Here is a 27,037-nt window from a genome sequence, read left to right on the forward strand (position 1 = left end):
TTGTTGATGATGATCCTGATTTGCCATTTCATGTTAAGCATTATTCAGATGTACGTGAGAAGAACCAGGTGGATTTTTCCATTTCATCCCTGTCTCAAAGCTGTGGGTTCGGTCCCATACTACTTCCCGTCCTTTCTAAACCCCCATTTTGTAAATTCAGAAGCATGATGCTGTATTGGTGTTTTCCAGTCTCCAGAAAAGCATATTTATCTTCTTAATCTAATTTTATTCTTATGTTCATTCCTTGCAGCCTTAGGCTAGTTGCTGCTTACATAGCATCAGCTAGCAATTTTGTGTTGCAATTTCAAAACATAGATTGCCAGTGCCTTTTCTATACAGCTCTATATAGGTCTTCCATGCTGAAGAGTATCTAAAGCCTAGATGCCACCTTGTGATTCGCTGGTTGTATTGCTAGTAAAAACTAGAATTCTATCAGGCCACAATCAATTCCCATGCAGTAGCACCATGTTTCCAAATTTCACTACTGAAAATAATATGTGACATTATTTTGATCACGGGTATACCTCTGCTGTCTTTTCTCAAAGTAACTTAGGATAGTGATGGAACGACATATAAGGTGCTCTTTCAAAGATTTAATTTAAAAAGTCTCCATAAGTCGTCACTTTGTTTGTTGAGTTTCCCAGCATTTGAGTTCACTCCTCCTTTGGAAGCTCCTCATCGACCATGCCTGGTACGGAGCATAGCTTCTTTCGCCTTCCATAAAAGGAACTTGTAACGAAAACAGAGTTCTTTGTCGATTAGCAACTGCTTAAGCAGTCGGCTGCTGCTACTAAACTTGGAGCATAGCCTGGGTGTATAGGTCAACTTTTATAGGGACTATAGACCAAACTTTGAATTTTGTAAAGAAAATACTGTGCCCCAACATTTCAACTAATGTTTATAAATGTCTAAGCAATGTGGTAGACATTTTGATACTCACTGTCTTATTTAAGCCTGAAAACAACCTATGACGTGTATAACTTTCTCCACAGTATAAATCAAGACAATGAGCTTTGGAATGGCTTAGTAACTGTCCAGATATGCAGCTAGTAAGTGATATGGGAAGTGAATATCACTGTAGGTCCTATGTGTTCTTCCATTCTCTCCACCACATTATGACTTCATTCCATATTAAACTTTTTGTACAAGGTCATCACTGGCAGAAGCTTTGACCCACAGAAGCTGGTGGTCTTATAAAAAAAATTATGTAATTAATTAATTAACTCGTTTTCTAGCTACATTTTTTAAATCATGTGAAGAGAACTTAACAAAACCTACAGGAATGTTCGTTAAAATCTCCTTTCCTTTTCTATCCATGGTCCCTTTTACCCTCACTTTCTCTGAGTCCCCTTATTTAAAAGTCCTTCACAAAACACTGTGCCATCCCTGATCTTCTACAACTTTTCTGTCTTTTATAAAAGGACACTACTCTCCTAATCTTACCCTTTTACTTTTCTACCCACAATTCCACTTCTCTCTCATTCTCAACGTTCTTATTCAGCATCACAAAAGCCCAAAGAACCCATGAGGCAGTAGGAGATCCCTCCCAGGAGCATGTTGAGGGCAAAGCAGGGGATGACTAGTGGACAAAGCCAGTACCATCTTCATCAAGCAGAGGGATACGACAAAGCTGGGAGTACGCATATATTAACAGCTTTTCCCCAACAACAACAAAAAAACCTAAGGACCTTCATAAGAAGGACCTTTTTAACAAATCCAACACTTGCTTGGAAAAATAAGAATCATGCTATGCTACTCCATTCCTTTTAAGTTTTAGCATCCCTGCTGATGCCTGCCTTAAAACTGCCCGTGATAATCAATGAGTTATACTTCTAGGATGAATTTGTCCAGCTCCTGCTAGAATATCTGCCCTAATTCCCATACATGTCATCATAGCAAAAATTATTTTATCTAAGAGGTTAGAGAGAAGGGTATTTTCAAGTGTGACTGTAAGGTCCCCAGTGTGAATTCTCACATTCAAAATGAAAGCTCAGTTCTGAAGACTACACTTCTATATCAGTTAGGTGTCTCAAAGTAGGCTGGATAACAAACAAGTGCAAAATCTCAGCAGTGTGCAATAATAAGCATGTATCTATCTCATGGTTTGTGGGTCATTTGGGATTGGCTGATCTAGGCTGCAGTGGGTTGATATGTGATGATCTCATCTGTTTACTCATGTGACTGGGGATCAGGCTGGGCTCCACTGGGGCAACGTAGTTCTGCATGTCTCCCATCCTCCTCCTGCCTGCCCAAGTTCTCATGGCAGTAGCAGAAGTGCTGGTGAGAAAACTCAATAGTGAAAGCATTGTTCAGGCTTTTGAACAAATTGTGCTCTCTAATGTTTTATGGACCAAAAAGTCCTATGAACAAACCCAAAGAAAAGGAGTAGGGAAAGAGATTATCCCTTTTTATCAGGACAGCCTACAAAGGCACATGGCAATGGGCATGGATGTTGGAAGAGGTAAAGTGTTGGGAACATTGATAAAGTCTACTATAGTCGTTGACCTATTATTATTGAGTATCATCCTACTAAAAGTTAGGTATGGTTCCTTCTGGTAGTGTCAGCTCTAGATGCAAACACCTTTCACTCATTCATCCATTCATTCACTTGTTCATTTAACACATAATGTTGAATTTAGACAAGTGCTGCTTACTAGAAATATGTTGTGAGTCATATGCGGACTTTAAAATTTTCTTGTAGCCACTTTTTTAAAAAGTAAAAATAAAGAGATAGGACTAAGTGTAATAATGTATTTTATTTAGTGAAATTATCCAAAATATTATCATTTTGACATGTAATCAGTATTAAAGTTATTAATGAGATATTTTATATTCTTATTTTGGGGGCACTAACTCTTCAAAATCCAGCATGTAGTGTTTTCTTGCAGCCCATTTCAGTTTGAACTAGTTACATTTCAAGTGCTAAAAAGCCACAAGTGACTACTAGCTACCATATTAGACAGTGAAGTTACAGACTATGTATTGAACTTGGTGCTGAGGATACAAAACACCTGCCCCACAGATCTTACAATCTCAAGAGAAAGGAGATTTAATTTAAATAGTGTAGTCATTATATATCTTTTTGAGAAACTCATATTTTAATTTGCATTTCTCAGATCTTGTCATGCCCCTGTGCACCAACTCCTGTCCTTATGGTACTAGTTCTCTATAATACAACCCCATGCAACCTCTCTAGCCTAGTTTGGTTGGAGACATTTCGACATGTCTTTTCAAATCTCTTATGGAACGCCATTGCTGTACTCCAAAGTCTGGCAACAAAGATGTGGTTTTTGTTTTTTTTTCAAAATCAATATAGTAAAGAGATATTACCTGAGATCTTATTACCAGGTGGATAAATTTCCACATTATAACTTTACCTGATAAGAGCCCAGGACCCTTCATTATAGAAAAGTTGAATGGAAAAGTTTACTTTCTCAGTGCTTATCTGCTTTTAAAAAATTTTTTTAAAAAAACAAAACTGTGGGTGGTCGTAGAGAGAATGCATAATAATAGATAAAGGGGAGACTATTGCTTCAGAAGTAGTACAAGGAGTAACGGAGGCAGAGAATGGAGAAAATGAGAAAAAAAAGGGAAACATTAATAGTGTTTATCTGTTTTTGACCTGATTAAGCTTGTAAGTGCCTAAAAGAAAGTTTTGATTTCTCTGCACTAAACTGTCCAAGCAAGATTTATCAAAAGGGTAGTTTTTAGAAAACAATTATTGTCTGTTGAAATTGCAGATAAAGCGTCTTGAAAAGAATAGGGAGATAGGATATTTTCTTTGTAGTCTAAAAAATAAAAACCCTGATGTTTGTTTAAATATATCAGCATAGCTTAAAGAACTGAAAAATGTTTCTTTTAAATGCCATGAATCACCCCGTGATTTCATTTCTTTTTTTATTCCTGTTCTGCTTATTGTGTGCCTTTTCAGTGGTGATTCAGTGCCTTTTCAGTGCTTTGGTTGTGTAACCCATTGATATCAAAACCACTCTGGGCAAATGCCCTCATGCTTCCTTGTTCCTCTGGCAACATGGCAGGTCCCAGTGCTGACACCTGGGCTCACGCTCTTAGGAAACCCAGAGCACCTTTGACTTTCATAGCTTGCGTGGTCGGTACTTGTCTCCAGATAGTAAACAGTTTAGGTAGTTTGGTACGGAGAACAGTGTAGTGGATTGTAAGCTCTGAGATGCTGTTTTTACAAGATATTACTGAAAACTGAGTTATGGCTCTGTGTTTTCATACTAGACACTTTAGAAAATGACTATAATTACATAGAGAAGAGAATCCAGATTACATGGTGGGCTTTTTTACACATTAAATTACAAAGGTATATTTGTGCATCTACTCCAGTTTTTCATGAAGGATTTAAATCAGAACAGGAACATTGGCCTTGTGTTTAGTGACCAAGGATCATCTCAGTCATTTCAAATACTATTTTTCAGCACCAGTAGACATCCACCAGTATCTCCTCTCCGCTCCCCCTCCTCCAACACACATACACATATTTTTCATTCTTGCTTCTGACACTGAAATATTTTGAGTCATTTCCTTTTATTAAGATATTTTTAGATGGGGATTAAAAATAAATTGAAATGAGTCAAGCAGTAACTTGAGAACTGACTTAAAACAGTATGAGCTGAAGTCAATGAGTATGCTGTGTACTTGCAAATTATCTAAGAATCTTTATATCCCCATGGCTTAAAACAAAGAAGACATACCATAAATATTTATTGGATGAACAAATGAATAAATTTTATCTAATTAAAGAAATTTTAGTGACTATGGGTTTACCTTTTTCTGGAAATTAAGCCCCTTCAAACAGAAAGAAGGATCTAAGAATTGAGCAGCCTTTCAGATATAACCATTAGCACTCTGTCCCTGTTGCCATGTCTCAAAGGCTAGAAGGAGTCCCAGCAACTGCAGAAAGAGAGGCCAGGCCTAAATATAGGTGGCAAAATAGGGCCACAGTTCTTAACTCCTACTATCAAACCATGACTTCAGCCTCTTCACTGTGGCCTGAACAGAGAAGTACAAGAGTGGAGAGGGAGGTCTAACCTTAATATGCTTATTACTTACGCTATATTCCTCTCTCCCAAGGAAACCCCATTCCAGTTTTAAGATTAAGGTCAGAGATACTCTGGATCTTCCTTTAGCAAAGCAAAACCCATTACCATTTTCCTTGGAAAGATCTTTTCCAGTCATCAGATCTATCCAGTCATAAGGTCTATATTTAGGACATGGGAGAATTTCACTCATTCAATAAATAAGCATCAAGCATCTTCATTGAAATAGATTTGTCTCCTTTAATTAGACCAACTCTCAACATTTCTCTAGTGTTCCCACTATCAGGATTATCTTTTTTATAGTTGCTAAGATATGTTGAAAGTAGAGGAATTGTTAAAAGCTTATAACTCTAAAATTCTCTATGTAAATAAACACCTAGCAAAGCTTTTATTAAATGTTGATGAACAGGTACACTGTTCCTCTTAGAAAGCTTATATTCTGACAGCACTTATATTTTGTTTCTCTGCTTCTCTTCCTTCTACTTACACTCCCTGTGAATTAATACTTTATCTGATTAGTATGAAGGGTATCACAGTTTTCATTTGTTAGTTGAAAATCTAGACCTCACTAAGTGTAGAAAACTACCATCAGACTAGAAATGGGAGTCCAGTTTAATGAACAAACTTTGGCTCTGTGTGTGTGTGTGTGTGTGTGAGAGAGAGAGAGAGAGAGAGAGAGAGAGGGACTTTTCCCAGAAATTCTAGAATCACAGACTTTTAGGCAGTCAAAGTGTTTAGAGGACATACAGTCAATGATTCTCAGTTCAGGTTGCATATTACAGTCACCTGGGGAACTTCTGAGGCTCCATCTTTCCCAGACCAACTGAACCATCATCTTTGACGATAGGGCCTGAGGATGGGTATTTTTTTAAACCTCAGGGTATTCTAAAGTGCAGCTGAGGTTTTAAAACCCCTGGTTTAGTCCAATTCTTTTCATAAGGATAGGCAAAATAAAAACCCATCAGGAAGAAATGAAGTATTTCAGGCCTTGTAGAGCCTGGATTAGAAACCACATTACCTAGCCCCAGTCCAGAGCAATTTCCATAACAACGTGGTACTAATATATTTTGTTAGTTTTGACTCATTTGAACTTTCCCTTGATAAAATTGTAATAGGAGTGGGGCGGGCACACAGCTTTTAGCAAGCAACTGGGGCCCCTCGCCTAAGCAAGTGACCATTAGGGAGCAACCGTTAGCAAGCAACAGTTAGCAGTCCCACTCAGCCATTGATTGGCATCACAAGGGGCCCCTCTCCCCCCCTCCCCTTCCTCTGTATAAAAGGAGCCCGAATTCAGCCAGAGGGAAGATGGTTTTTGAGACACTAGTGTGCCGTCTTCTTGGTCTGCTGGCTTTCTGATTAAAGTCGATGCTTCTTGCCCCAACACCTCATCTCCCAGTTTCAGCCTGTTGTGCAGCGAGCAGAGTGAGCTTGGGCTCAGTAACAAAATTAGCAGAAAGAATGATGCTTCTTAAAACTTTCTGTCAAATAGACTTGAGGAAAAACCCCACCATGCTGGGTTAGCACATGAATTTCCTACGTTTCTCGGTAGCGTTGGCCTCCTTGCCTTCTACCAAAAAGAAGTTAGTCTTTGATTGTAGTGAAGAGTTTTTGAACCATATGTATAACTTTCACTTTATATAAGTCCACAAGATATCTTTAATCATTTTAGCATATGTAGACCCATTTTAAAAATCATCATGTAAAGTTCGTGTAACTCACTTACTGAGAAAACAGCACCGTTAACACTGCCCAGTTTGCAGTGCTGAAGATACAGTTAAACATTTTCCTGTTTTTTTGACATCTATCTTTTCTGTGTGTGTATATCTGTTGAACCCATCAAAGTCTAAAATATTTCAATTCAGCATAAAATTGCAGTACCAATTGTTGTATGGCTCGTGTTTTATCTTGTGCCGAGATGGGAAAGCATATCTAAATGCATCATGCCTATGCTCAAAAGTAATGCAAATCTCCTGTCTCGCCAATGCCAGAAATAAATGAAAACGATAATAAAGGCTAGAAACGTTTTTCTCTTTTGCACTGATGCAAAATTTTCTATGTAGTGATCATCATCATGCATTAAGCATCCACTGTAAGCCAGACATTCTAGGTGCCAGAAGAATATTGAAGGCATAGTTTCTACTCTCAGCTCTTATGAAGCAAAAGCAAATAAATACAGTTTAAAGTCGTTGAGAGTAAAGAATAAACATTGAAATTTTTAGAACTTCTAAATATATTCTGTGATTTAAGAGTAGAGCTATATACATTCACACAGTTTTTTCAACCTATTACAAGTCTCCACTAAAGACAGTTAGATAGTTGATAGTTGAACTGTGTGTCTATGTCTACAAGTGGGTGTTACCTTATGTGAATCGTGTATGATTTGTACTGATTTTCTCCACAGTGCAAAGAATAGAGAAATTCATGAATAGCAGGTGTTTTACTGATTGTTTTTATGAAAATGCTGCAGAAATGCCAATGTCAGAACCACAGAGTAAAGAAGATCAGTGTATAAGAAGGAGCAGACCAGATGGACATCCTTAATGAAAGCCATACTGCTTTGATGGAATTTACCACTGCTCTGAGTATGAGTCTCTGCCTTACCAGCCTGAGAATTTGATTTAAGGAGGCAGTCTCATTCTGGTCAGACTCACAAGGAACTTAAGTACCTGAACTAGGTGGTCAGTTCATGAATGGGGAACCACTCCACTACTGTGTCCAGAATGTTGGTGTCCTTTGTGTCCAGTGCCTCTTTCTGACCTAGCAGTCCCTGGGGGAGCTGACCAGTAAACGTGGGTGGTTGTGAGGGACATGCCATTCAGACCATAGGGAAGTGTGAGGAATCTTCTGAAGATGTGACTTCTGTTTGCAGGAGGATGCAAGCTCTTGATCCACCCTGGCAACTTCTGATTTCTGGATTTTCTCTTCTTCATTCTCAAAGCTAGTGGTGGTCGATCCATGTTCCACAGAATGCTAGGATTCTGTGTAAGGATTATTTTGTGGGAGATGGATCCTCTCACAAAGAAAAAACAAAACTTAAACTACTGCCCTCTCTAGCCATTCCCTTCCTGTAATGATACAATTTTAGCTTCTCCAGTCACTTTCCAGTCCTGTCTCCTGGCAATGAAATTATTTCCAGATCTCCTTAATGGACTATAGGGAGTTCCCAAACTCTCAGTGTTTCTTTTATTGAGATAATCACAGAAGGTCAATCATCTAGGAATAATCACGGATGTCTTATGTGTAGCTTTTACTTATTTAATTCTCATCATATGATATTATTTCTCTCATTTCCTTAGGAAGTTTTCAAAATTATAAGAGAGAATTTTACTTTTTACTAGTAGGTGCTGTTACAGGGTACTCTAAATCTTTGAGCCAGAGGTAGATAAGTAAAACTTTTTACATTTCAATGCAATATTGAGAAAAACCTACCAAAAATATACATAAATAGGCAAGCTTATATTCTTTTTGTAGCACTCATGAACATCAGTACTCCATGTGTTTTTTTAAAACTTCACTACTTGCATTATAGAATGGCTGTGACATCCATTGGCAATCTCATACTCTTAAAGGAATCAGTTTTTAAAGAAATACAAAAGGGATGAATTGGGAGACTGGGATTGACATATATACACTAATATGTATAAAATAAATAACTAATAAGAACCTGCTGTATAAAAAAATAAAATAAAATTCAAAAAAAAAGAAAAGCAAAAGGTTTGTACTATAATTATAGAACACATGTCAATTTTCATGCAAAAGGACTAACCCAATCTTGCCAATAGCTATAGAAATTAACAAAACAGAAAAGTTTAGCCAGTGAAATACCATATACTTGAAAATAATTTTTTCCATTATACAGAAAAGAAGCATGTAAAAAGAGGCAGAGCATAAGCTCCTTCCTTCATGCAGTTAAGCTTATTTTTTATTTACATAAAGAGAAGCAAAATAAACAGGGCCACTTCAGCCTATCCCTTGGAGTTTAAGTTACAAGAGAAAAGAAATCATGACTATATTCTGGTGGAATTTTGCTTGAAAAGCAGTTGAATATTAAATTACAAATCACTAGTTTCTTAAAATATCTTTTAATATCTGGGTAAAAATTGTAAAATAGCCTGTTCTCTGATTTTTAAGACAACTATTTGTAGTCCTTCTTAAAATGCGTTTTGTGCAAGAAGGTTTCTTTTTCAATTTTTTTCCTTTCCTTTCTTTTTTTTACTTTTACAAACTCCCTAACAGATCCAATACCCTGAGAAAACTAGAAGATATTTATAACTAAACAACAAGTCTATAGAACCCCAAAGGCGATTACCTCGTATATAAGTATGCCTTAGGCAAACTTCAACTAGTTTTTAAGAAACAGATGTTGAAGCCATCTCAAGAATTTTTTCAGGCACAAAATTTGCATTATCTACTCTTAAATTTCCTGATCTCTCCTCTTCTGGTTCCCCTCAATTCTATCTACCATTTTTCAACTTAAAAAAGCATTTTCTGGCCACAATTAACACAGTCAGAAGCCTCTGAGAAACATGTATCCCTGTGTCCTCCTGTTTAATAACACTTACAGCCCCACTGCTTCATTACCTTTAGACTCCAGTGCATGTTCTTATTTTAGGTTACCCTAAGAAATATCTTATTTAAGGTAATATCAGTATATAGCATAGGCTAAAATTTCATCCCTACCTTGGAATCCCTGCAGTTCTTTTTGCCCCTTTCAGGTAAATATCCAATAACTAGGAATTAATTTGTACTTGGGATAACTATTTTCCAAAATAACTTGTCTCAGCTCCAAAAGACTTTAGCTGTTAATTATTGAAACTATTGGGACTTCCCTGGTGGTCCAGCGGTTAAGAATCCATCTTGCAATGCAGGGGATGCCGGTTAGATCCCTGGTCAGGGAGCTGGGATTCCACATGCCACAGGGCAACTAAGCCCTCATGCCAGAACTACTGGGCCCGTGCACCACAACTAATGAGCCTACACGCCACAACTAGAGAGAAGCCCGCACACTGCAACAAAGAGCCCACGCACCGCAACAAAAGATCCCACGTGCCGCAACTAAGACCCAATGCAGCCAAAAAATAAATAAATAAATATTTTAAAAATTGTTGAAACTATTGAATTTTTTTTTTTTATAAATTTATTTATTTTTGGCTGTGTTGGGTCTTCGTTTCTGTGCAAGGGCTTTCTCCAGTTGTGGCAAGCGGGGGCCACTCTTCATCGCGGTGCGCGGGCCTCTCACTGTCACGGCCTCTCCCGTTGCGGAGCACAGGCTCCAGACGCGCCAGCTCAGTAGTTGTGGCGCACAGGCTTAGTTGCTCCGCGGCATGTGGGATCTTCCCGGACCGGGGCACGAACCCGTGTCCCCTGCATTGGCAGGCGGATTCCTAACCACTGCGCCACCAGGGAAGCCCGAAACTATTGAATTTTTGCTTACGTTTTTCAAAGACAAAAGATTTTTAATGAGAAATATAAAATATTTAAAAGTGTGACAGTGAAAATAGCAAACATCATGTTTGAGTGTCTATTCACATAACTCAGGGCTTATCTGAAGGTTCTCCATGTCATGTAGAAAAAGAGCTCCTTTATAATAATTAATCTGTGCAGATTCTGTAGAATTGGGATCCAGAAACAAGTTACCTATTTTTTACTTCCATTTTTGACAGACTAATAATATATTTCCCCTTGTTCACTTTAATCTTATCCTTTTAAGAAAGAATCAGAGTAGAAGAAATATCAGTATCAATACAGTTGATGCCTTCTGAACCCCTACTACTTACATAGCATTCTGCTATATAGTACAAAGAAATAGGACATTTCTTTGCCTTCAGCGTACTTATAAGTAATTCAAAAAATAAAATATACAGGAAAAAATAATAACACAAGGTGGTTCATGGTTCAAGAGTTATTGCAAGGAAATTGTTCATTCATTCAACAAATATTTATTGAGTGCCTAGTATGTGCTAAGCACTGTGCTGAATGCAGGGTATTTTAAAAATGAGGATAATTATAAACAGAAATAGTCACTTCTCTCTAGGGATATGAGGATGAAGAGGTAGGGACTGGGTGATGTAAGTCCTTGTTCTTTACCCTGAGAACAATGAGAAGGCATTGAAGGCTTTTAAACAAGGGGTTGACATGATCAGTTGTGTGTTTTTAAAAGATCTAAATACCATGAGGAGAATTTAGTGGAGAGAAACAAAATGTGAGATGAGAGACAGAAATAAGCCATGCAGTATTCCAGGCAACAGACAAGGTTTTAGAGGTAGTGGTGGTGGTGGTAGTGGTGATGATAGTGGGGGAGAAAAGGAAAGAGGAAGATAGAGAAAGAAAGGGGACAAAGTAGATAGATTTAAAAATTATTTAAGCAGTAAAATCAAAAGCATTTGATAATCAGGTATTGGGGCTAAGGGGGAAAAGAAGGATTAAATCTACTCTGATTCCTTTTTTTAAAGGTTGAAGGCCTTGCTTTTTGGCTTGTTTAACTGATGGCTGATGGTTCTGTTTACAAAAATAGGCAACACTGGAGGAATGGTGTGTTTGAGAGGAAGGTTTTTATGAATCCAGTTATGGAAAAATTCAGTTTGAGAGACCTTCAAGACATTCAAGTTTAGATGTCAACTATTCAGTTAGAAATAAAAGTCTGGCAATAGAAGAAAATGTTAAGCTAAAGATAAGATTTGAGAGTCATCAAATGATAGCATCATATACTCTGATGGGCTCTCTTATCAATATGTACAGTGGAAAATAAAGTGGTTTAGATTAGGGTTCTCTCACTATGAATTAGAAGACTCTGGAAACATTTCATGGGGAAGAGGACTGGATCATGCAAAGAGGTAGAATATAGATAAGAAGAGAGAAGTAGAAATGAATGAAATGGCAGGAACACAATAAAAATATAAATAAATAGACTGTAAAGATTTTGGTTGCAAGTAACAGAGATACCAATCCAAACTGGCTTAATACAAAAAAAAAGGAATCTATAAATTCACACATAACTGAGACGTTCAGGGTATTCTACCTACAAGCAAAGCTCTGTCCCAGGGTGAAACACCAAGCTCAGAACTCAGATCCTTTTTTTCTGTTTTTCAGCTATTCTCTTGGTGTTGACTTAAGTTCTAGCAAGTTCTCCTCTGATGATCCCAAGGTGGTTGCTAGTAGTTCCAGATGCTACATGTTCATATGCTTATGTCCAGCAAGAAAAACAAAGTTCATTTATTTATTTATTTATTTACACAATAGGGGAATGAAAACCCCAGAATGGAGATCATTGACCTATTAAGGTTGTGTGCTCATCACTAATATTGTAGGTAGAGATTGAGGTACACAGATTATTTTAACCTAGTCAGGGTGTACCTCTGGAGTGGAGACAAATCCTCTCACTGAACTACCTAGAGTATTGGGGAAGGGAGATAGGAAATCTAGAAGGAGTTATGTTATAAGGAGTCTTAAATGCCAAGTTAAAGACCTTGTTCTTAATCTAATAGACCAAAAGTTCTTGTGTTTTGAACAGAAGAGGCATCCAATGAAATTATTTCAAAAAATTAAGTCTTGAGGCAACTATAGTACATATGGCAATGTTTAAGAAAAACAGAAAAAGAAATCTGTTAAAGAGTCTATAGCAATAGTTTAGGAAAGAGAAAGTGAAAACCCAGACTGTGATTGAGTAAGAAATGTTGATGAAAGGAAGCCAGTAATGAAGTAATGGATGTGAACGATATTTCAGAAGAAGAATCCAAGAGACTTAGCAAGATAATAATGGTGGAACTTCAAACTCTTCCACTGAGATTTCGACTAATGTGGTAGCTTTGGCACTGAGGCAAAAATGAAATCCTTTCTTTTACCGTAGTACTTGACCCTTTTATTCCAAACTTAGCTCTGAGCTAGGCTTTTCATTTCATTTCGTTCTAGTTAGTTACCACCACCTTGTGACCCATTATTCCCCACATGCACAACTTTCCTAGGAGTCAAAAGAAGGCAAGTTCCAACCTCTGTCAGAATGAAAGCTGTCCTTGACTCCATAGAATGAGAACTTGCAGATTACTTTGCAATTTATAAAGATAGATATCACTACAATCATAGCAGTGGCACTTACTGTTTAACAAATGTTTTTTGAGCATTTCGTCAACCTACAGTGATTCTGTTAGCAAGCAACAGAAAACCCACTGGTTTAAACAAATACAATTCCAAAGGAAACAGTTAGTAGTGTTGGTTCAGCTGCTCATCTATAACAGGGCCGATATCTTTGAGTTTCTCTGGACTTTTGTTGTGTTTTACATCACGGTGACAAGGTGACTGCTCTGCCTCCAAGTATCACGGCCTCATTCAAGGCAAGCAATTGTGTGGTAAATAGAAGAGGAGAAGGAATCTTTCTATTTATCAATAAAACAAATTTCTTCCTGGATTTCTAACCCAGTGTACTTCTTCTAGTTCATGGGCCAGAATGGGATCGCATGACCACTCTTAGCAGTAAGGGAGACCAGGAGAGTGACCATTTGATTTTCTGTTCTCTATTTGTGTGAGTCATAGCAAGCAAGAAGAAAGTGGGAAATGGTTTTTGGGTGGCCAAACAATAAGCTCTTCCGTGAAAACCTATCGTTCTACAGTGTGCTCTGTGCTTACATATGTATTACACTCTTATTTTGTATTTGACTTTGTATTTATCTGTGCATGATGCTTCCTCTACCCTTTGGGAGAATATTTGCATGATTAATTACCAATTTTTAAAATGGATGTTTTATTCTCTTTTTGCATTAGCTACTACTAACACCTGCTTAACTCATGCAACAAAGAAGCTAGAATTTTGGTTTCCCTGAGTAGGCAACACATATTGACTACAAAGGATATAATTTTTATTTATGTCTAATTATCTTGGCAAGCATTACCCATGTGAAAGAAAACATAGCAAAAATACCAGATGATTCCATTGGGATTTAGTAAAAGTATCACATTTTATCTTTTATGAAATGTGATAGAGTCTCACATAAGGATGTATTTCCAAAAGACCTCATCAGCCTTGACTTAGGAAGAAATTCAGCACCAAAATGTAGCACCTGCATATCAAAAATAAAATTAGTAATTATACTACTTGATGCAATGTTTAGAAAAATAGTCAATTAAAGCAATATGCATTCAACCAGAATCCTCTGCAGGCAACAGCATCATGCAATGCTGACTTCACAGTGATATGAAATTTTAAATAACAACGGTGCTAAATCAGGGAGCAGCGAACCCAGGCCAAGTTTAAATTTAGTAACAGTGCTAGTTTACTGAAAATAACCTTCTCCATAGCAGATTCTCTGTGAATTTCAGGTGACCGACTACTTGTTTTTCTTTCTGTTCAGAGGTGATTAGGTACCCAGAGGCTTCAGCATTGCTGTCTTCCCTTCTCAATGGCGTTTCTGGTGTCCACCTCAGGAGTCTCCTTGGCCAGCCCTGAAACACTTGAAAATTAAACAGAGAATCCACTGCATATATTCTTCTTGAAAATTTCCATTGTATATGTTCAGAACGTTCTGAATAAGAATAAGGATTTGAAGGTAAGAGAACTTTGGAAGTAACTCACATTCTTGTGTAACTCTTAATTACATCAAAATTGAATACTTAATATATTTTTAAAAATATACAAAAGTAAAAGCAGTTGTTGAATATAAGGAAAATAGCCAGCTATGTTTAGTTCTGCAGCAAAAAAAGGTAAATAAAATACAAAGTTCAAAAGTTGTTATATGTCATATAAATATAAATACAAACAAGGCACAGTGGTTATCTTGATATCTGAAATCAGTTTCACACAAAAAAGCATGGCATACAGTGGTTCCCAAATTCTAATATTCATGAGAGTGACATGAGGGGAGAGAGCGGTTCTTAAAATGCTGATTCCTGGGCATATTTCACAGAGAGTTAGATTTACTAGACTGGGATATGGTCCAGCAATCTGCATTTTTACAGCTACTCACCCCCAAAATATCCTGATGAAAGTGGGTCTTGGGCCTTTGAGAAACATGGAAGTTGGCATTTAAAATAATGTACTTCTAATTTTCAAACTTCATTTAAAGGGGTTTTATGTGGTTTGTGTCCTTCAGTCACAAGAACAATTGTGTCACAATGTACCGAGCTGATCTCCCTGTGCTATGTGGCTGCTTCCCACTAGCTATCTATTTTACATTTGTTAGTGTATATATGTCCATGCCACTCTCTCACTTTGTCCCAGCTTACCCTTCCCCCTCCCCGTGTCCTCAAGTCCATTCTCTAGTAGGTCTGTGTCTTTATTCCCGTCTTGGCCCTAGTTTCTTCATGACCATTTTTTTGTTTTGTTTTGATGATGGCCATTTTGATGGGTGTGAGATGATATCTCATTGTAGTTTTGATTTGTATTTCTCTAATGATTAATGATGTTGAGCATTCTATCATGTGTTTGTTGGCAATCTGTATATCTTCTTTGGAGAAATGTCTATTTAGGTCTTCTGCCCATTTTTGGATTGGGTTGTTTGTCTTTTTGATATTGAGCTGCATGAGCTGCTTGTAAATTTGGAGATTAATCCTTTGTCAGTTGCTTCATTTGCAAATATTTTCTCCCATTCTGAGGGTTGTCTTTTCATCTTGTTTATGGCTTCCTTTGCTGTGCAAAAGCTTTGAAGTTTCATTAGGTCCCATTTGTTTATTTTTGTTTTTATTTCCATTTCTCTAGGAGGTGGATCAAAAAGGATCTTGCTGTGATTTATGTCATAAAGTGTTCTGCCTATGTTTTCCTCTAAGAGTTTGATAGTGTCTGGTCTTACATTTAGGTCTTTAATCCATTTTGAGTTTATTTTTGTGTATGGTGTTAGGGAGTGTTCTAATTTCATTCTTTTACATGTAGCTGTCCAGTTTTCCCAGCACCACTTCTTGAAGAGGCTGTCTTTTCTCCACTGTATATTCTTGCCTCCTTTGTCAAAGATAAGGTGACCGTAGGTGTGTGGGTTTATCTCTGGACTTTCTGTCCTGTTCTATTGATCTATATTTCTGTTTTTGTGCCAATACCATACTGTCTTGACTACTGTTAGCTTTGTAGTATAGTCTGAAGTCAGGGAGCCTGATTCCTCCAGCTCCGTTTTTCTTTCTCAGGATTGCTTTGGCTATTCGGGATCTTTTGTGTTTCCATACAAATTGTGAAATTTTTTGTTCTACTTCTGTGAACAATGCCAGTGGTAGTTTGATGATTGCATTGAATCTGTAGATTGCTTTGGGTAGTATAGTCATTTTCAAAAGTGACCCACTTCCAATCCAAGAACATGGTATATCTCTCCATCTTTTGTATCATCTTTAATTTCTTTCATCAGTGTCTTATAGTTTTCTGCATACAGGTCTTTTGTCTCCTTAGGTAGGTTTATCCCTAGGTATTTTATTCTTTTTGTTGAAATGGTAAATGGGAGTGTTTTCTTAATTTCACTCTCAGATTTTTCATCATTAGTGTATACGAATGCAAGAGATTTCTGTGCATTAATTTTGTATCCTGCTCCTTTACCAAATTCATTGATTAGCTCTAGTAGTTTTCTGGGAGCATCTTTAGGATTCTCTATGTATAGTATCATGTCATCTGCAAACAGTGACAGCTTTACTTCTTCTTTTCCAATTTGGATTCCTTTTATTTCTTTTTTTTCTCTGATTGCTGTGGCTAAAACTTCCAAAACTATGTTGAATAATAGTGGTGAGAGTGGGCAACCTTGTCTTGTTCCTGATCTTAGTGGAAATGGTTTCAGTTTTTCACCATTGAGGACGATGTTGGCTGTGGGTTTGTCATACATGGCCTTTATTATGTTGAGGTAAGTTCACTCTATGCCTACCTTCTGGAGAGGTTTTATCATAAATGGGTGTGGAATTTTGTCGAAAGCTTTCTCTGCATCTATTGAGAAGATCATATGTTTTTTCTCCTTCAATTTATTAATATGGTGTATCACATTGATTGATTTGCGTATATTGAAGAATCCTTGCATTCCTGGGATAAACCCCACTTGATCATGGTGTATGATCCTTTTAATGTGCTGTTGGATTCTGTTTGCTAGTATATTGTTGAGGATTTTTGCATCTATGTTCATCAGTGCTATTGGCCTGTAGTTTTCTTTCTTTGTGACATCTTTGTCTGGTTTTGGTATCAGGGTGATGATGGTGGCCTCGTAGAATGAGTTTGGGAGTGTTCCTTCCTCTGCTATATTTTGGAAGAGTTTGAGAAGGATAGGTGTTAGCTCTTCTCTAAATGTTTGATAGAATTTGCCCGTGAAGCCTTGTTTTCCTGGGCTTTTGTTTGTTGGAAGTTTTTTAATCACAGTTTCAATTTCAGTGGTTGTGATTGGTCTGTTCATATTTTCTGTTTCTTCCTGGTTCAGTCTCGGAAGGTTGTGCCTTTCTAACAATTTGTCCATTTCTTCCAGGTTGTCCATTTTATTGGCATAGAGTTGCTTGTAGTAATCTCTCATGATCCTTTGTATTTCTGCATTGTCAGTTGTTACTTCTCCTTTTTCATTTCTAATTCTATTGATTTGAGTCTTCTCCCTTTTTTTCCTGATGAGTCTGGCTAATGGTTTCTCAATTTTGTTTATCTTCTCAAAGAACCAGCTTTTAGTTTTACTGATCTTTGCTATCGTTTCCTTCATTTCTTTATCATTTATTTCTGATCTGATCTTTATGATTTCTTTCCTTCTGCTAACTTTGGCGTTTTTTTGTTCTTCTTTCTCTAATTGCTTTAGTAGGTTAGGTTGTTTATTTGAGATGTTTCTTGTTTCTTAAGGTAGGATTGTATTGCTATAAACTTCCCTCTGAGAACTGCTTTTGCTGCATCCTATAGGTTTTGGTTATCGTGTTTTCATTGTCATTTGTTTCTAGGTATCTTTTGATTTCCTCTTTGATTTCTTCAGTGATCTCTTGGTTATTAAGTAGTGTATTGTGTAGCCTCCATGTGTTTGTATTTTTTACAGATTTTTCCCTGTAACTGATATCTAGTCTCATAGCATTGTGGTTGGAAAAGATACTTGATACGATTTCAATTTTCTTAAATTTACCAAGTCTTGATTTGTGACCCTAGATATGATATATCCTGGAGAATGTTCCATGAACACTTGAGAATAAAGTATTCTGTTGTTTTTGGATGGAATGTCCTATAAATATCAATTAAGTCCATCTTGTTTAATGTATCATTTAAAGCTTGTGTTTCCTTATTAATTTTCATTTTGGATGATCTATCCATTGGTGAATGTGGGATGTTAAAGTCCCCTACTATGATTGTGTTACTGTCGATTTCCCCTTTTATGGCTGTTAGTATTTGCCTTATGTATTGAGGTGCTCCTAATTTTAAATAAATATTTAAAATTGTTATATCTTCTTCTTGGATTGATCCCTTGATCCTTATGTGGTGTCCTTCTTTGTCTCTTGTAATAGTCTTTAAGTCCATTTTGTCTGATATGAGAATTGCTATTCCAGCTTTCTTTTGATTTCCATTTCCATTTCCATTTCCATTTCCATGGAATGTCTTTTTCCATCCCCTCACTTTCAGTCTGTATGTGTCCCTAGGTCTGAAGTGGGTCACTTGTAGACAGCATATATATGGGTCTTGTTTTTGTATCCATTCAGCCAGTCTATGTCTTTTGGTTGGAGCATTTAATTCATTTACATTTAAGGTAATTATCGATATGTATCTTCCTATTACCATTTTCTTAATTGTTTTGGGTTTTTGTTGTAGGTCTTTTCCTTCTCTTGTGTTTCCTACCTAGAGAAGTTCCTTTAGCATTTGTTGTGAAGCTGGTTTGGTGGTGCTGAATTCTCTTAGCTTTTGCTTGTCTGTAAAGGTTTTAATTTCTCCGTCAAATCTGAATGAGATCCTTGCTGGGTACAGTAATCTTGGTTGTAGTTTTTTCCTCTTCATCACTTTAAATATGTCCTGCCACTCCCTTCTGGCTTGCAGAGTTTCTGCTGAAAGATCAGCTGTTACCCTTATGGGGATTCCCTTGTATGTTATTTGTTGTTTTTCCCTTGCTGCTTTTAATATTTTTTCTTTGTATTTAATTTTTGATGGTTTGATTAATATGTGTCTTGGCATGTTTCTCCTTGGATTTATCCTGTATGGGACTCTCTGTGCTTCCTGGAGTTGATTAACTATTTCCTTTCCCTTATTAGGGAAGTTTTCAACTATAATCTCTTCAAATATTTTCTCAGTCACTTTCTATTTCTCTTCTTCTTCTGGGACCCCTGATTCGAATATTGGTGTGTTTAATGTTGTCCCAGAGGTCTCTGAGACTGTCCTCAATTCTTTTCATTCTTTTTTCTTTTTTCTGCTCTGCAATAGTTATTTCCACTATTTTATCATCCAGGTCACTTATCCGTTCTTCTGCCTCAGTTATTCTGCTATTGATCCCTTCTAGAGAATTTTTAATTTCATTTATTGTGTTGTTCATCACTGTTTGTTTGCTCTTTAGTTCTTCTAGGTCCTTGTTAAACGTTTCTTGTATTTTCTCTATTCTATTTCCATTATTTTGGATCATCTTACTATCATTATTCTGAATTCTTTTTCAGGTAGACTGCCTATTTCCTCTTCATTTTTTAGGTCTGGTGGATTTTTACCTTGCTCCTTCATCTGCTATGTGTTTCTCTGTCTTCTCATTTTGCTTAACTTACTGTGTTTGGGGTCTCCTTTTTGCAGGCTGCAGGTTCTTAGTTCCCATTGTTTTTGGTGTCTGTCCCCAGTGGCTAAGGTTGGTTCAGTGGGTTGTGTAGGCTTCCTGGTGGAGGGGACTAGTGCCTGTGTTCTGGTGGATGAGGCTGGATCTCGTCTTTCTGGTGGACAGGTCCACATCTGATGGTGTGTTTTGGGGTGTCTGTGGCCTTATTATGATTTTAGGCGGCCTCTGTGCTAATGGGTGGGGTTGTGTTCCTGTCTTGCTAGTTGTTTGGCATAGGGTGTCCAGCACTGTAGCTTGCTGGTCGTTGAGTGGAGGTGGGTCTTGGCATTGAGATGGAGATCTCTGGGAGGTTTTTGGTGTTTTATTTCACGTGGAGCTGTGAGATCCCTTGTGGACCAATGTCCTGACCTTGGCTCTCCCACCTCAGAGGCACAGCCCTGACGCCTGGCTGGAGCACCAAAAGCCTGTCATCCACAAGGCTCAGAATAAAAGGGAGAAGAAAGAAGAAAGAAAGAAAGAAGAAGATAGAATTAAATTAAATTAACTTAAGTTATTAAAATAAAAAATAATTATTTAAAAAAATTTTTTTAAGTAATTAAAGAAAAAAGAAAGAAAGAAAGAAGAGAGCAACCAAACCAAAAAACAAATCCACCAATGATAGCAAGTGCTAAAAACTATACTAAAAAAAGAAAAAATAATGGACAGACAGAACCCTAGGACAAATGGTAAAAGCAAAACTATACAGAGAAAATCACACACAGAAGCATACACATACAGACTCACAAAAGGAGAAAAAGGGAAAAAAATATATATATTGTTGCTCTCAAAGTCCACTGCCTCAATTTGGGATGATTGGTTGTCTATTCAGGTATTCCACAGATGCAGGTACATCAAGTTGATTGTGGAGATTTAATCCGCTGCTCCTGAGGCTGCTGGGAGAGATTTCCCTTTCTCTTCTTTGCTCACACAGCTCCCGGGGTTCAGCTTTGGATTTGGCCCCGCCTCTGCATGTAGGTCGCCTGAGGGAGTCTGTTCTTCGCTCACACAGGACAGGGTTAAAGGAGCAGCTGCTTCGGGGGCTCTGGCTCACTCAGGCCAGGGAGAGGGAGGGATACGGATGTGGGGTGAGCCTGTAGTGGCAGAGGCCAGTGTGACGTTGCACCAGCCTGAGGCGCGCCGTGCGTTCTCCCGGGGAAGTTGTCCCCGGATCATGGGAGCCTGGCAGTGGTGGGCTGCACAGGCTCCCGGGAGGGGAGGTGTGGAGAGTGACCTGTGCTCGCCCACAGGCTTCTTGGTGGCAGCAGCAGCAGCCTTAGCGTCTCAGGCCCGTCTCTGGGGTCCGCGCTGATAGCCGCGGCTCGCGCCCGTCTCTGGAGCTCATTTAGGCGGTGCTCTGAATCCCCTTTCCTCGCGCACCCCAAAACAATGATCTCTTGCCTCTTGGGCAGCTCCAGACTTTTCCCCGGACTCCCTCCCAGCTAGCTGTGGTGCTCTAACCCCTTCAGGCTGTGTTCACGCCTCCAACCCCAGTCGTCTCCCTGCGATCCGACCGAAGCCCGAGCCTCCGCTCCCAGCCCCGCCCGCCCCGGCAGGTGAGCAGACAAGCCTCTCGGGTTGGTGAGTGCTGGTCGGCACCGCTCCTCTGTGCGGGAATCTCTCCACTTTGCATTCCGCACCCCTGTTGCTGCGCTCTCCTCCGTGGCTCCTCCAGTATTCCTTTTTAAAGTTCAGTATGATGAGCTAATTTCCCCGATGTCTCTATCTCTCTTTTAGAGTGACAGTCCTGCCATTGCTCTCTTTAGCTGTTTCTCTGTTCCACATAATGTTTTAATTTATTCAGATGTTTGTGGATCTAATTCTAAGAAACATCTAGAGGATGATAATAATGAATTACTACTGAGGGTTGGGTAAGCATTTTTTTTTTGAGGGTTTTTTCTTTTTCTCTTCGTTTGAAAACTTAGCCTTAGATTTGAAAAGAACAGATCTGCTTAATATGCCTTTAGCTACTCTTGTCCTCTGCAGATTAAACCTTAGAAATCACGTGCTATATTTATAACAGGGTAAATGTACATTCATTGAACATTACTTTATTTTATTTCTGTTTCCTATATATAATTTAGCAACTTCATCTTTATTATTTGCAATTTTAAGTTTATAAAAGGTTTGCATTTTTATTTCAGTAAAAGAAGAGGCTGGTATGGACATATTCAGACCTTAAATTGTGATGATTTTTTTTAAAGGTTCAATATGATATTACTTTTGCAGTGAAGAATGAAGTTTTTAATCAAAATTCTTTGAGTTTCAGGCTTATAGCTATTTTCTTTTCTGTTAGTCTTTGTGTGAACTTATTCATATTGTACAGACTTTCTTGTCCATAAAATATCAAAAGGCAAAAATAAACCCTAATCAAAAAGAAGTGTGCCCCTATAATGCAAGTTAGCTACACATTACCTATTAGTATTACACAAAGAAAATGAATATAGTTATATGCATAAAATAAAGCAGCATAAAAATTTTAAAAATAACATATGTATGTATAACTGAATCACTTTGCTGCACACCAGAAACTAACACAACATTGTAAATCAACTATACTTCAGTAAAAAATTAAAAAATAATAAAATGAAATAAAGCAACACTGAAAGTAACTAAAATAAAAGATTTACAGAATTGGGTTAACTCTAACAATGAATTTTCATGTACATTTGTTGTTAGAACTGTTTTCAATAATAAGATTGACATCTGATGATAAAATTCTAAAATCTGTAGTACACAAGATAGTAAAAATCCTTAAATATATAGTATTCAAGTTTATGGTTCAACAGAGTCTCCAAATAAGATTTCATAAAGCTTTTAGTGCAGATCTTTTATAATTCTCCAATTTCAGAAAAATGTAGAAACTACTTTTCCACGCTTTCTTTCTTTCATCTTCTTTTTTTTTTTCTTTGCAGAGGAGCAGGTGGAGAAAGAATAGAATTGTGTCCTCAAGCGAGTCATGTTCATTATCATTGGCTTATTTATCTTAAATTGTGGCTCCCTATAGAAAACTTACAATCAGGGCACCTGAGTGAAACAGCCTCCATACGCATGAAGTAAAATACACAACAAAAGAATAAATACAGAAACTTTATAGAAGCATAAAGTTTTAGAGCAGAAATGGACCATTGAGATCTAGTCTGGTCCCCTCATGTATCATAGCATTCTTTTGTCTTCCAAACTTGCTGGTAAAAACCTTAATACAAAGAGCAGTAAACATCAATCTGGTCAGGTATGACTTATTAACAAGGAGAAACTAGCCAAGTGTTTTGCAATAATGATTTCTTGAGGGAGAAAGGTAGGAGGAATTTTTCCTCCAAGATGAAGTTTGAGGAAGTGAAGAAAATACCTGGGTACTTATAAATGTAATTCAATTTGAAATCATGTATTATTTTAGTTGTCAGTAGATAATCTACCATGTCATTAATCTAGAAATGAAAATAGCAACATTTAGGTTTATTTCAGCCTGGGTTAGCTGTATCTGGAAATCCTATATTGAGAGAGAGGGAAAAAGAGCTGAATGTAAGATAGAGCTTTAGAGCAGTAGAGCCATCTGGGACCATTCAGTATAGGAGAAAGGAGATTTAAATATGTAGGAATCTCTGGGGAGTATTAGTGTTATTATGAAACAGTGTAATAATGATATTTGTGAGATATCCAGAATAATTAAAATATCTATTATTCTCAATTTGAGAAGTTGGACAGTCATTTAAATTGATGTAGCAAAAGTAAAATTGATGTGGCAAAATGCTCATAATATATTGTAAATGAAAACAAGAAGTTACAAACTGTGTTGTGGTATGGTCCCATTTTGATTAAGAAAAGCTACAGATGCATAGGAAGAAAATTGAAATGATCTACATCATAATATTATTCATGGTTATGATGGATTGATGAAATTATGGCTAATTTTTATTGCTCCTCAGGATTTATAAAACTTTTTCTGAAGTATATATTATTAAAGTAATTTTAACATATTTTTTAAGAGCCGAGAAAATGTTCAGTTATCTGGGAAGTTCACTTTCATAGAACTATAAAGTAGTCCTGCTAATGGTTATTTAAAATAGCCTTAAAGCAAGGCTCTTGCATCTTGTAGTATTAAACTGATTTGAATATGAGAATAGTACTTCCAATTAGATCAAAATGATTTTTAGATGTAATTCTTCATTTGTGGAATATTGCAGTAGATAAATTTCTCATTTCCCTCCTCATTAAACACTGAAATTTTTGAATTATGACATTAATTTCTTAGAATATTCTTTATTTCTTGTATCATGTAATTCCAATGTGCTTTCAGGAATTTTCTAACTATAATAGTTTGCTCCATTTGGAAGATAATTTTCTATGTTTGGTTACATTAGTGTTAGTATGTCTTTGTTCTTTAAATCTCCAGTGTAACATACGGTTAGTCTTACCATTATTACTACCAGCTGAGTTTGGCCTATGATTTTGTTTATTCTGTTTGAATTCAAAGTAATTAGCTCTTTAGTTTAATGACAATATTTGTTAATGGGTTTTTAGGGCCAAATTCTGCTGTTAGAGAGTGGGTGGTGTATTTGAAGATAGAATCTGGCCCTTATGTTTTAAGCATAAGCTGTGTAATTTGATTTCAAAATGATGGTTTAGAGAGTTTACAGTAGGAAAATGAAATCTGCATTTATCTGAAGTTTGTCAGTTTCAAGAAACAGAAAATGAAAGTGACAATTTGTGTAAATGAACAGCAAACCCACTTTAAATTCTCTGATATGGCTATCCTGTATTTTGTATTGTTTTGTACGTAGCTGGAATAAGAAATGAAATGATAATCATCTAGCAGACATTAGGTAATTTCCCTTATGTGATGGGGCATACATTGAGTTCTTTAAGTGCATTGAAACATTTTTTATCATTGTATTTTTTCCATCTTTATTGAAATATAATTAATGTATAACATTGTGTAAGCTTAAGGTGTACAATGTGATGATTTGATACATTTATATATGATACATTTATATAATGCAACTACCATGATACCATGATTACCATGATAAGGTTAGTTAGCATATTCATTACCTCACATAATTAAAAGAAGAGATTTTCAATATTCTCACCACACACACACACACAAAAAAATTGATCATTGTATTTTTGAAGGACTCAGTGAAGTGGAAAGAGCGTTTGCCTGGGGATCACTGGGGTTCAAAGTTAGACTCAGTTTCCTGGTAGCAGACTGACCTTGGGAAAATCTCTTTGCCTCTCCCTGGGCCTGTTCCTTCTTCCTAAAATGATGCCTTTGTACTAGATGATCCCAATGGTCCCTCTAAAATGCTAACTCTGACTTGCTTTAAAAGAGTGCTATGAGGAAGGCACAAGAAGCGCAAGGAAGATGCAATGACTTGAGCTGACTGAATAAACAAATCCTTAAGTCTACTAAAAGGTACTCTGGAGAACTTTCCTTCAATGACTTGTTACTTTTATCCTGGAGAAGAGAAATATTTGGAGAGTTCTACGTAGAAGAGACTGTAGGCTACTCTATTAGAAATTTACAAAGAGACCAATTTTGGCAAAACTTAAAAACAGAAAGAAACCCACCTAGTAACACACGAGATATCCAACAATGAGATAGGATGCCTTGGGAGATAGTGAATTCACCATCATTACAGGAAAAGAAAGTGGGTACCAAGGGTTTTATAACCTGCCGGACTGGCTTCAAGGTATAAAAGCTAGAGACAAATATTCTGAACATAATGGAATTCAGGAAATGTTGCTATCATGAGCCCTTCTTGAGGCAACTATTAGAGGACAAACTCCATCAAACCAAGAGATGACTGTAGACACTACTGAAAAATGACTGCTTGTGAGCATTGAATGTATTTAATTCTAAAACTAAATCTAAAACAGATATGGAGATTAGGTTGACAGAATAGAGCATAAAAATATAATATCCTGTAGAACTAAAGTAACTAACAAAAATTAGGAGGACACAACAGAAAGAAACTGGTATATAAAGTTAGCTGATTGCTTTATTCTCAATATCTATGAATCAGATACCACTTAAACCTGACAAATCAAGTCATAAAAGTATAAGCTAGAAAAAAAAGACACTAAGGAAGGTCATGTTAATGGTCAACATTAGGTGAAAAAGAATGGGGAGACAGAGGGGAAAAAATGCTACTTTTTCTATCAGTCATAATAGGGAAATAGTGAATATTCTAAAGATATAGAAGATCAAGGTTATTATATGATGTTACAAACTTTATATGTAGGTTATCATATGAACTTATAAAGTTACAAATTAGAAGAAAATGTGCACTCTATTAAATATTCTTAAGAAGTTACATACATATATTAAGCAAAGAAAACAGATCATATAATGAAAGTTTTTTAAGACTTAAAACCTTTAATAGAAAACTTAAAAATATTATGACAAAATAGGTTTGTTGTATCTTTCATATCAATAAATGTAAAGAAATATATAGATTTTTGTTAAAGAAAATATTTTCAGCTTGGATCACAGTGCTGAACCAAATTCTGTCTATGCAGATACCGGGATACAACAAAAACAAAGTTATTTAAAAATTTGAAAGTGAAAGGATAGGCTGAGTAGAGTAGAGGGGATGGATAGGTGGTTAAAACAATAGTCAGGACAAGAGGTGAGAAGGGAAGTGGAAAGAGAAAGACATGGATGCAATGCATCTTTTGAAGGAAGAATTATCAGGACTTGAGCTCTAACTGGTTAGAGGGGATAATGGAGAAAACAAGGACCTGGAGACGAGGCCTGCGTATTGGTGGGAAGCCTGTAAAAATTAGGTTTTTAATATAAGACTGCAAGGAGCGGATGGAAAGGGGAAGGTAGCAGAGTCACAAAATGGCAATTGCTGGTGCTGGGTATTGAGACGGGTCACACTTTACCACACCACGCATAACTCTGCTAATCCCATAAGGAATTTCCTGTCAGAGTTTTATGGTCAGTCATACCATGATGGCAGTCATGATTATCTTAGCACTTACTATTTTAAGATTTATAAAAACAACATATTCTTTTCACATTCTCAATTACTCTTTGGGCATTCAACTCAAACTTCCATTTCCCCTGATACCATTTGGTACTTTGGTACTTTTCTGATGGCATGTTTCTAATTGTTTGAAAACAGCTGTGGTTAATGGGATTTTTGCTTCAATGGAATACTTAGGATATCACAAATTTTCTCTGTCAATAACTATACCAGTGGATTTCATGCCTTTTTGACAAAATCCAGAGTAAAAAAAATATTGCCTCACAACCCAGTGCACACATTCACATCCAACTGTTTA

General features: G+C 36.9%; 1 protein-coding gene across 4 annotated transcripts in view; it reads left to right on the forward strand.

Moving 5' to 3' along the window:
• HS3ST5 (heparan sulfate-glucosamine 3-sulfotransferase 5) overlaps positions 1 to 27,037 on the forward strand; it is a 283,807-nt gene that overhangs the window by 84,044 nt on the left and 172,726 nt on the right. For 3 of the 4 annotated variants that reach the window (XM_057528256.1, XM_057528258.1, XM_007190729.2), the window contains exon 2: positions 14,405 to 14,599. The exons of the other annotated variant lie outside the window; for it this stretch is intronic. The gene's annotated coding sequence lies outside the window, so the exon portion shown is untranslated. The remainder of the gene's footprint in view (positions 1 to 14,404; positions 14,600 to 27,037) is intronic. 4 annotated transcript variants of the gene reach the window in all.

This window comes from Balaenoptera acutorostrata, chromosome 14 (genome assembly GCF_949987535.1).
Source record: "Balaenoptera acutorostrata chromosome 14, mBalAcu1.1, whole genome shotgun sequence".
Taxonomy (NCBI): Eukaryota; Metazoa; Chordata; class Mammalia; order Artiodactyla; family Balaenopteridae; genus Balaenoptera; species Balaenoptera acutorostrata.